The sequence below is a fragment of the Pinus tabuliformis genome, chromosome 7 (genome assembly GCF_031772625.1).
Source record: "Pinus tabuliformis cultivar Carrire ecotype Pingquan chromosome 7, CPIR1, whole genome shotgun sequence".
In the NCBI taxonomy this organism is placed as follows: domain Eukaryota; kingdom Viridiplantae; phylum Streptophyta; class Pinopsida; order Pinales; family Pinaceae; genus Pinus; species Pinus tabuliformis.
In genome coordinates, this window is record NC_142293.1 from 1,612,121,572 (window position 1) to 1,612,131,250 (window position 9,679).

Genomic DNA, 9,679 nt, shown 5'->3' on the forward strand with positions numbered 1-9,679 from the left:
TTTCCTCAACTCAACATAATAACCACACAAAAAAGAAACAACAAATGAACTCTAAAAATTATTTCGAAAACTGTTTGAGAGAAAACTAGCTAAGAGCGCGCGTCTGCGTAATGAGTCAAAGAACAAGTAGGTACCAGTGTACCACGTTATTCAGGGAGTGATCCGACGCCTGCCATTTTCACGTTTGCAGTGTGAACGCTCATCCAATTTACAACGATGAGAGGACGCCTCTGCCTAATGAGTCAAGCAATAACCAGCAACTGTCACTTTTTGTGGGTTATCAGGCCAGATATAGTTCACGGTGAATCTGCCATATTGCCCGAGAAATTCATTGAGGAAACAAAGGATAGAGGTCTGTTGGTGGGGTGGGCGCCCCAGATAAAGGTACTGTCCCACCCTTCTGTGGAAGGGTTTCTGACTCACAGTGGGTGGAACTCCACGTTGGAAAGCATAAGCGCGGGAGTGCCAATGCTATGCTGGCCCTTCTGTGCCGAGCAACATACAAATGCGAAATTTGTTTGTGAAGAGTGGAGCGTAGGACTGCACTTGAAACAGACCGTGAAAAGGGAAGAGGTGGCAGCGCTGGTGAGGAATTTGGTAGAAGGAGAGGAAGGAGTGAAAATGAGGAGAAGAATTGGAAAATTGAAGGAAAGTGCGAAGCGAGCGGTCGAGGAAGGAGGATCTTCTCACGACAACCTGGACAAGTTGCTTCACCAAATAATTCCTCAAAAGAACGTGTAAATGATAGTCAAGATGGTTGAAGCAGCCGTTTACAGAATGATAAAGTCAAATATGTGGCTTTATACTTGTAATAAAATACTTCAAGCTTCTTTTATTACATTTATATTTTTTCATATAATAGATTTAATTTTATTTTATTTCTATAAATTGTTGATGAAGGGTTCTTGAGCATATTATTTTTTATATTTTTAAGTTTGTTATTTCTTATACATTGTTTTTATAAATTGTCCATGAAAGGATGCTGAGTATATTATTTTTAGTTTTTTGAAGTTTGGTATTTCTTTTATGTATAAGCAACTTGTATATAAAACTGGAGCAAATTTAAAAGATATTAAATGACAAAAAAAACGTCATTACATTTGTTTTTAAAATTTATTAAAAATATTTAAAAATATAAAAATAATAATTTTAAAAGTTTAAGATAAATAGAGAAACTTAAATAAATAAAATAAAAAATATTTAAAAATATAAAAAAAAGAAGTTAAAAGTTTAAAATAAATAGAAACTTAAATAAATAAAATGAAATTTAAATTCATATGGATGCTAATCTAACACCATCATAAAAATATCACATTAAGAATTTAAAAAATAAAAATAAAAAAATTAAAGATATAATTTTAAAATAAAATTTCCTTATTAAAATGAGTATAATATATTCATAGTTATGGTTTCCACACATAAATAAAAAATATAAAATAAATTGTAAAATACAAAAGTCCTTACTCAATTTTTTTTATATTAAAATTAGTGTAATATATTTATGGGTATGAGTTTCAACAGTACAAAAGTTATTCACTATGAATTATATTTAAGGAACTTTTGAATCTTTTGAAGTTTTGTTTTTGGTTTTTTGTTAAGTTTTTCACCATGGGTTGTATTTAAGGAATGGTTGAAACTTTTAAAGTTTTGTTTTTTGTTTTTAGTTATAGAAAGAAACTTTAACCATTTACTTTTTTTCCAAAGAGAATAGTTAGAAATTATATGTAAAAAAGATATATAAAAATAAGGAAAAAAAAAAAGATAAAGAAATTTGGTTTACAATACAAATCTTTGAGTTTTCTATTTGATTTAACAATCCTTGTTTATGGTGATATAACATTCTTTTCTCTTTACAAACATAGAAAGTAGCGTGTTTATTGTTGAAATAGAAAAAACGCTACTTGTAGAACATGCTCATGTTAGAAAGTGAAGGGCATAGGTATGAGGGACACTTGTTATTCATCAATTGATAGTTGTTTTTATTGCTATGCATGTAGACCTTGTGAGGAGTCAACAATAAGGAGGTAAAATGTTAACTTTGATGCCATCTTCATTGAATCCCAGACTTATCCTACAGAAATCTTGAAGATGGAAGTAGTGGTCATCCATCTTTGGGTGCTTAGGGAGACACTACCCAATTTTGGTGCAAGGAGAGCATGCTAGTGGATTTTTTTTAGAAATGCACACATGTTCTCAGAAACAAGAACATGTTCCTCTTTTTAAGGTTCGACCCTTGCTAAACCTCCATGTAAAGCTTTTGATGTGTCCAAGAAATATGCACACATTATTTTTATAAAAATACATAGACATCATGTTGATGCACACACACTTTAAATACACATGTGTTTCTTTGTCCATAAAAAAAAAAAGGCTTGAAATGTCCCATTGTTCCCCCACCATGACTACACCATCTAAAAAGTGCTTTCCAACTCAAATTGAATGTGTGCATGCTCATGGTAGAATTTTGAGGCTTCATAGGTTGGCTACGTAGATCTAAGTCATTTTTTTTTAATGAAATAAAAAAATATTAAAGGATTTTTTTTTAATTGTCTATATATTAAATGCAATTACCATAGTTGAAAACCCCAAATCAAATAACAAACCAAATCCATAGAAGAGCCACAAGAAAACATTTTCCTATAGGAAAATCTCAACCCACAAACACATATTATAGAATATTAAAATCAATTAAACATATTGATTCAAGAGCTTAGGCACATAAGAGAACCATCATGAGTCTCCTTATCCACATCCTTTGATAGTGTTATTGCACCCATTAATTGTTCCCATGGTGATTTGACAAATATCACTAAATATAGAGCCATAATGAGAGAATTCCACTCCACTGGTATTAGTAAAGAGCAAGTTATAGATTTGAATATCACCAAACAAATTATTATGGGGTCATTTATTGACCTAAGAACCAACCAACTCCATGACTCGAGGAAGAGACTTCTTTACATGGATAGATTCACATTTTATCCATGGAAAGAGAATTGGATGAGTCATTGGTTTATGTTTTTTGATAAACCTCCTGGTAATAATAAGGAGATGCAATTATAATTCCTTCAAAAATTGCGGGTCAGGTTCATAATTGGTATCGGTGAGGTCAATCTTGGCTCTATTGAGGATTGGCCAAATTATAGGCATAATTAGTTAAGAGGAACACCCAAACATTCAAATTTCCTTGTTAACACTTGTAGTTCAATAAAATGTCTCACGTGTAGTTTAGTGTAGCATAGTCATATGTGGCAAGCTACATACAAGATCCATCATAGGAGTATCTTAGAACTCTAAGGGTAGGGAATTTATACCACACTAATTATATGCCCTCGACTCCATGTAGGTAGATCAATGTTTTTGGTTCAAGTCGAATAGCACCATATCTATGCTCTCATTGTTGGCATACTTGTTGTTGACAAATGGAGGATCCTATCCGTGACATATTTCTAGATCAAGCTAGTACGATTTCTAATTGATGCTAAATCATTGGTTATATATTTTATTGTGCAATTGAAAAATATACAATAGTACTTTAAGATGAAATAATTTATTCAATAGTGCTCTGAGAAAAATATTCCATATTAATAGAATTTTCAAATTGAAATATCGCCAAGACAAATATTCAAATATTTAAGTAAGTACTCCAAAAAAAAATATCCAATAGTCCTCAAAGTAGTTTAAAGATAAATGCATTAAAATTTAAATATATGGAGGAAGATTGATAATCCTCCTCTTTAAAGTACAAATGCTATGAGAGGATACACCACCATCGAGGTGGGAAGATGTCAGTTCTCACAATATTGATGTAGCCATGGATGTATCATTTCAAATTAAAACACCTCACACACAAGTATTTAAATGAATTTATACTTGTTTAATTCAATGATAACTTAGTAGTATTTTAATATTTATTGGTTTACAAATGCCCATGTTATTTGAGCGAAATCAATCTTTGTTTTCTTTTGTTTCCACAGGTTTCCACTAAATATGTTGAGCATCCATATCCACCTAAGATTAACAGATCACCTTCCACCTGGGTAACATATGTTAGATTATGTCTACATTTAATTTGAGATTCACTATCTTAGTTTGTTGAACTTAATTCTTTTGTATTGATAAAAAATTTACAAATATTTATGTGGGTGCCATCATGTTCAATCCCTTCCCCTTCTATACCCATCCAATTCCATCATTCACCTAGCCCATTTAGTCCACATTACTCTATTTTCCTAAGACCCCATCATTTCCTCAAAGTAGGTTGTTCAGCCAAGTGCTCCACCTCTAAGCTAGGAAGGGAAATATTCTCCACTGCCTTAGATCTTCATGGCAAGACTAATTATTTGATAGATTTTGTGACAATCCTGGTGAAAATTCCATGTAATAAAAGTTAATAAAGGAAAAATAATAGCCATCGTTGATGGGGCATATATTCCAAGTTGTATGTTGGGCAAAAGCATAGTGATCAGGATCACTGGTGATTGATTAATGGCTAAGGAAATTAACAAAGGAAATGGAAAAGGCGTTGGAAAGGCAAAATGGCATTTTCAGCTCATTTATTTATGAAAATAATGGAAATTAGGAGAAAAAGGAGGTGAAAGGTCATAGGTTGCATGTGAGGAGGAAATTAAAGGAAAATAATGAAAAATGAAGAAAATAGAGGCCTCATTAATAAAAAGGCTTATGAGGACCAGTTCACAGACTTTTGCCAGTTCGGTTTTGGAGATTTCTCTGTCTATTCTCTCTCTCTCATACTCTTGGACACTTAGAGTTTTCTTGGAGCACTCTTGGAGAGTGTGGCATACTTGGAGTTTTGGAGAAATAGGGCAAAGGAAGAGCAGGAATGCGCAAGAGGACATTGGGATCAACAACTACAAAAGGCTTTTCTTGTAGGTACGGAGTTGCATGTATGTTTTCCTCACTAGTTTTGGCATGCATGACATATGCATGTGGTTTATTGGTCATGATATGTTATTGGCATGGAGGATTTCTTGGATTGACAGTGGATTTTCCTATCCTTTCCATTTCCCGGATAGCCATGGTTTTTTGGGTTCATTTCTTCGTTTTTTGATTGGTTCTCATGTTTCCTTTAGCTTGGGTTGAGTTACTAGTTCCTCGAAGCCTTGGTTGGACAAACTGAGTTACTATTCCTGGAAGCCTTCGTTGGAAAAACTCTCTACAAGCTCTTGGTGGGTTGAGTTACTAGTCTTGGAAGCCCTAGTTGGACAAACGCACTGGAAGCCCAATGACAATTGTGGGTTGAGTTACTAGTCCTAGAAGCCTTGGTTGGAAAAATGCTCTAGAGCCTTGGAAGGCTTGGGTAGAGACCAATTTGATGATGGTTTTGTGATGTCTGACCGTGAGGTGGAATCACTATTTCATGGGTTGAAGAGGTTTGGCCTCTGGAAGCCCTGGATGGTTTTGATTGATGTGTTTTATGAGATCCCATATTCATTCTTGAAATATGGAATTCATGCTTGCAATATGGAATTCATGCTTGCAATATGGCATTCATTCTTGGAATATGGCATGGGGGTGTCTGGCTAAAGAGAGATTTGGCTCAGCCATGTTTATGGTCAGGTCGTTCATGGAAGTACCACAACTGGTTGGCCTTTGCATCATTAATGTGAGGTTATTTCTCCTTGTTATTTCATGAGTATTATACTGGTTATATGTGGATGATACGGATGACATTTCCTTGGTATTTTTGTTGCTATTATGTTGGTTATGAACATGTATTATGATAGTGGCTATGTATGGCTCCCATCATGTTTTTACTTGTAAATGAATGAAAAATGTATCAAGGGCCTAATGGATGAAACTACAGCGAATGCGCTGAGGCATCAATGCTTCGTAGCAATTCTGAGATGAGTATGAGACCCCTATGCTTAGATATTATTTAAACCTATAGATTATATATTATTGACATGTTTGAAGAAATGTCTATCATGGCTAGTAGAGGTCTAGTCATGTCCTTGTTCAAGTAGTTACATTTGTATCATTATTTTGTTGGTATCTTTTAGTTCTGAAAGTGTCATTTAGTTATGGGTCGTGACCTGAGCTTTGGGCTTGGAAAATTGGCTCAAATCCCATAGATGCAGGCATAGCACTAGGCACAAAAGTCCCTAGACACATGCATACCCATGTTATGGGAGTGTCTGGAGCCCCCTGGACACATGATTTCCCATATCAAGGGAGCGTTCAGGGGTTTAATGGTCAAAAAACTTAGTGGGACCCAGGGGCTGGTTACCTGAGTAGTTGGGATGGCTTTAGGGTGATTTATTGTTGATGTGGAAAGTTTGTATGGTGTGTTTATATCGGTTCAACTTCCTTAACTGACACATAGGCAATCAAATCATATCATACTAAATTCTTGTCACATGTTTACCCAGTTGGTCGGTTACTTTAGTAGATGTGGGAAGAGGGTGTTACAGAGTGGTATCAGAGCATGGTTCACCCCTCAGACTAGATGAGTTGTGTGTTGGTCATGCATTCATGTCAGTTTCATATGTGTTTCTTATGTTGTAAAACCGTGTTCTTGTTGCATTTGTATGGTATGGGTTATGATTACAGTGATGTTGCCATGGGAAGTTGATGGTGTCATTGTGGGGTGTATCATCATGAGTGTATGATTGGTTACATGTTGTTTATGCACGTTAGTATTCACATGTGGTCAAGTGTATAGTGATGTGGTGGTTGTTTTCATGCATGAGATCATGGTATGTGTAGTTGATATGGTCATGCATTGATGACTAGACTCTAGCTAGAATTATGGTTATATGCTTATATGATTATGTGTTATATTTCTATATGTTGTCATGATTATGTTATACATGTATTACACTAATTTTTTGATCTTGTAGAAGAGGTATCCTCCCCAAATTATGCTAAGGTACATTGGTTTATTGTGATTTGGTTTGGCTAACATGATATACCTTGCATGCAGAATATCAAAGATGACTAGAAAGATGGTAGACTACAGTTCTTGAGACTCTCCGTATGGATCAGATGAGCAACATGTTTTGGGCACTCTTCTGATTTTGCAAACACACTGAGAAGATTAAAGGCAGAAATAAGGAGTTGTAAGGCAGACAATGACACAATCATATACGCATAGGAGAAACAAGTAGCGGTAATCGCAGTGATACTTCAGAGTTTGTAAGAATTGTAGCGATAGGGACCAGTTTGGATCATCCATGAGCAAGAGGACATAATTAATGGGGCGTATGGAAGAAGGTCTCAAGGTGGTCACAAGTTGAATATAGATGACACGATCAGAGATGGCAGGTCCTTGGATACTCTGGATAGGAGAGGTGATGGATGCAGGTACTATTCTAGTTATGGTTTTGAGATGCATTATGATCAGCATCTTTATCATCCTTATAGAATGAGTGACAAGGGATATTTACCGAACAAGTTTGATGGAGAGATGAAGAAATCATAGTATGCAGAGGCATGGTTGCTTGGTATGAGGAATTTCTTCAGGTTGCATGATTATTCAGAGAACATGAAAGCCATAATAGCTACATTCAGTCTCAAAGGTAAAGAAATAATTTAGTGGGAAATGTGAAGAATGTCAAAGGTATTCATGAGGAGGACTTAACTTTGAATGAGTTTGAGATACTATTCAAGAAGAAGTACCTATCAGAGAGATACTTTGATGACATGGAAAATTAATTATATGAGCTAAAGATGGGATCAATGACAAATGAGGAGTACACGAGCAGGTTCTTGGAGCTATTGAGGTATGTGCCTTACCTCAAGGAGGAGAAGGCCAAGATTCAAAGATTCACTAATGGATTACCAATTGCATTCAAAGACAAGATTGGGTTTGATGAGCCTAGGTCATTGGAGGAGGACATATGAAAGCTCAAGCATTTCTATGAACAATTGAAGTGCAGATTTGAGACTAAGCCAAATTGGAAGGGTAATGATAATAATAATGGGAAAATGGGACAAGAAGCGAGAAAGACGTCAGGGTACTGGTAATAAAGAGAATGAGGCATCGTTTAAGAAGTTCAATGCATATAACAAAGGATAGGGACTTCGATCTGAAGAGCAGAAAAAGGATGCAGGATGGAAGCCTATAGAGTGTTGGAATTGTGGCAAATATCATTGTAGGAGAGATTGTCCACAGCATCAGGGTGGTAGACCGTAGATCTACTATGCTCAGGAGGCACAAAAATTGGGAGATGGGCAGAGTATTCCTAAGATCTATGCAGTGTTGGATAACAGACAGGAAAATCACTAGGTGTCTATTATCGAGATGGACAATAATCTTTGTGATCTATTATCGATATGGATGGTGTCTCTTAGAGATCAGTCAAATTGTCCACAGTGATTATGAACAAGTTCTGCAATTTTTTGATACCTAAAAATAAATGGATGTACAGTTCTTCCAGCATAAGAGACCAAAAGGAAATTACAGCAAAATTGGATAAAAAAAGAGTAAATATTTATGTGTGAAAAAATATAGAAAACACTTAGGCAGTGGATCCTCGAAGATTATTACCCTCTAAAAATCTCTTACACAAATGAACAAGCCCATGTGAATGATCTTTGACAGAAAGATTGGGTGCAACATAGATGCATAGTGAATTGATTGAATAGAACTAGAAGCAAAATGAACAATAAGAATTTATTTGTACAGGCTGTTGCAATTTTTGGGATAGAACTCAGAATCCCCTTTGTTATGATTTACCCTTCTAATTGGCCATAGTACTCAAATCTCTCTTCCAATTTGAGACTGTGTATTAGCCTATGTTCCAGGAATCAATTTTAATTCATTTCAAATTTGAGGACATCTTTTTCAATTTTCAAAATCTTTTTGAAAAATTCAACATCATGTCTATTACTGTAATCTCACCTTTTAGAGGTGCTTAGGATTCTCAGTCAGGGTGTATTTTTCTTTTATACCTACAAGTAGTTGGATGTACAATTCTCCTCAGTATCTTAGAGATCAATCAGATTGTACACAGTGATTACAAAAAAGTTCTACAGTTTTTTGATACCTACAAATAGATGGATGTACAGTTCTTCCAGCATAAGAGACCAAAAGTCAGCTACAATAAAATTGAATAACAAAAGAGTAAATATTTCTGTGTGAAAAAATATAGAAAACACTTAGGCAGTGGATCCTCGAAGATTATTATCCTCTAAAAATCTTTTACACAAATGAACAAGCCCATGTTAATTGTTGGGAGTGATAATATGGTTGGGATGCAGGATTTACTTGGATTGGCATTTTCAAAATTCTATGGAGAGCTATAATTCTCCAGAAATACATTGCTCATGCATCGGTATTGGATTGATAAGGTCCCCATGGAAATCTGTCAAGAATGTTTGAAGTCAGTGGAAAGCTTGGGTACTAGGTTTTGCTACGAATGGATATTTTCTAACCCTATAAGTTGGTAACAAGGAAAATGGAAGGGTACGATCTAGATCCTATTATGGGGTGTGGAGATCAAAATTTCTTAAATCAAATCTGAAAAACCATCTTCATGAAAAGGTCTTTATACACTTCATTGTAGACCCATTAACAACAAATGAATGGCAACAAGAATGGAAATCAACCCCATATTTGGGCATCGATTTGGCCTGGTCTGAAAATTGATGAATGTCTCTTAATAGAGATGAAAAGCATTCATGTTAAAATTGAGATGAAGAGGACTCTTTGATG

The 9,679-nt window shown here is 35.1% G+C and overlaps 2 pseudogenes; both read left to right on the forward strand.

Annotated features, from left to right (window-relative positions):
* The first annotated feature begins 216 nt into the window (after window positions 1-216).
* Window positions 217-741, forward strand: LOC149254368 (7-deoxyloganetin glucosyltransferase pseudogene; annotated as a pseudogene).
* Window positions 742-753: 12 nt separating this feature from the next.
* The window catches only part of LOC149254369 (uncharacterized), a 10,036-nt pseudogene continuing 1,110 nt past the window's right edge, over window positions 754-9,679 (forward strand).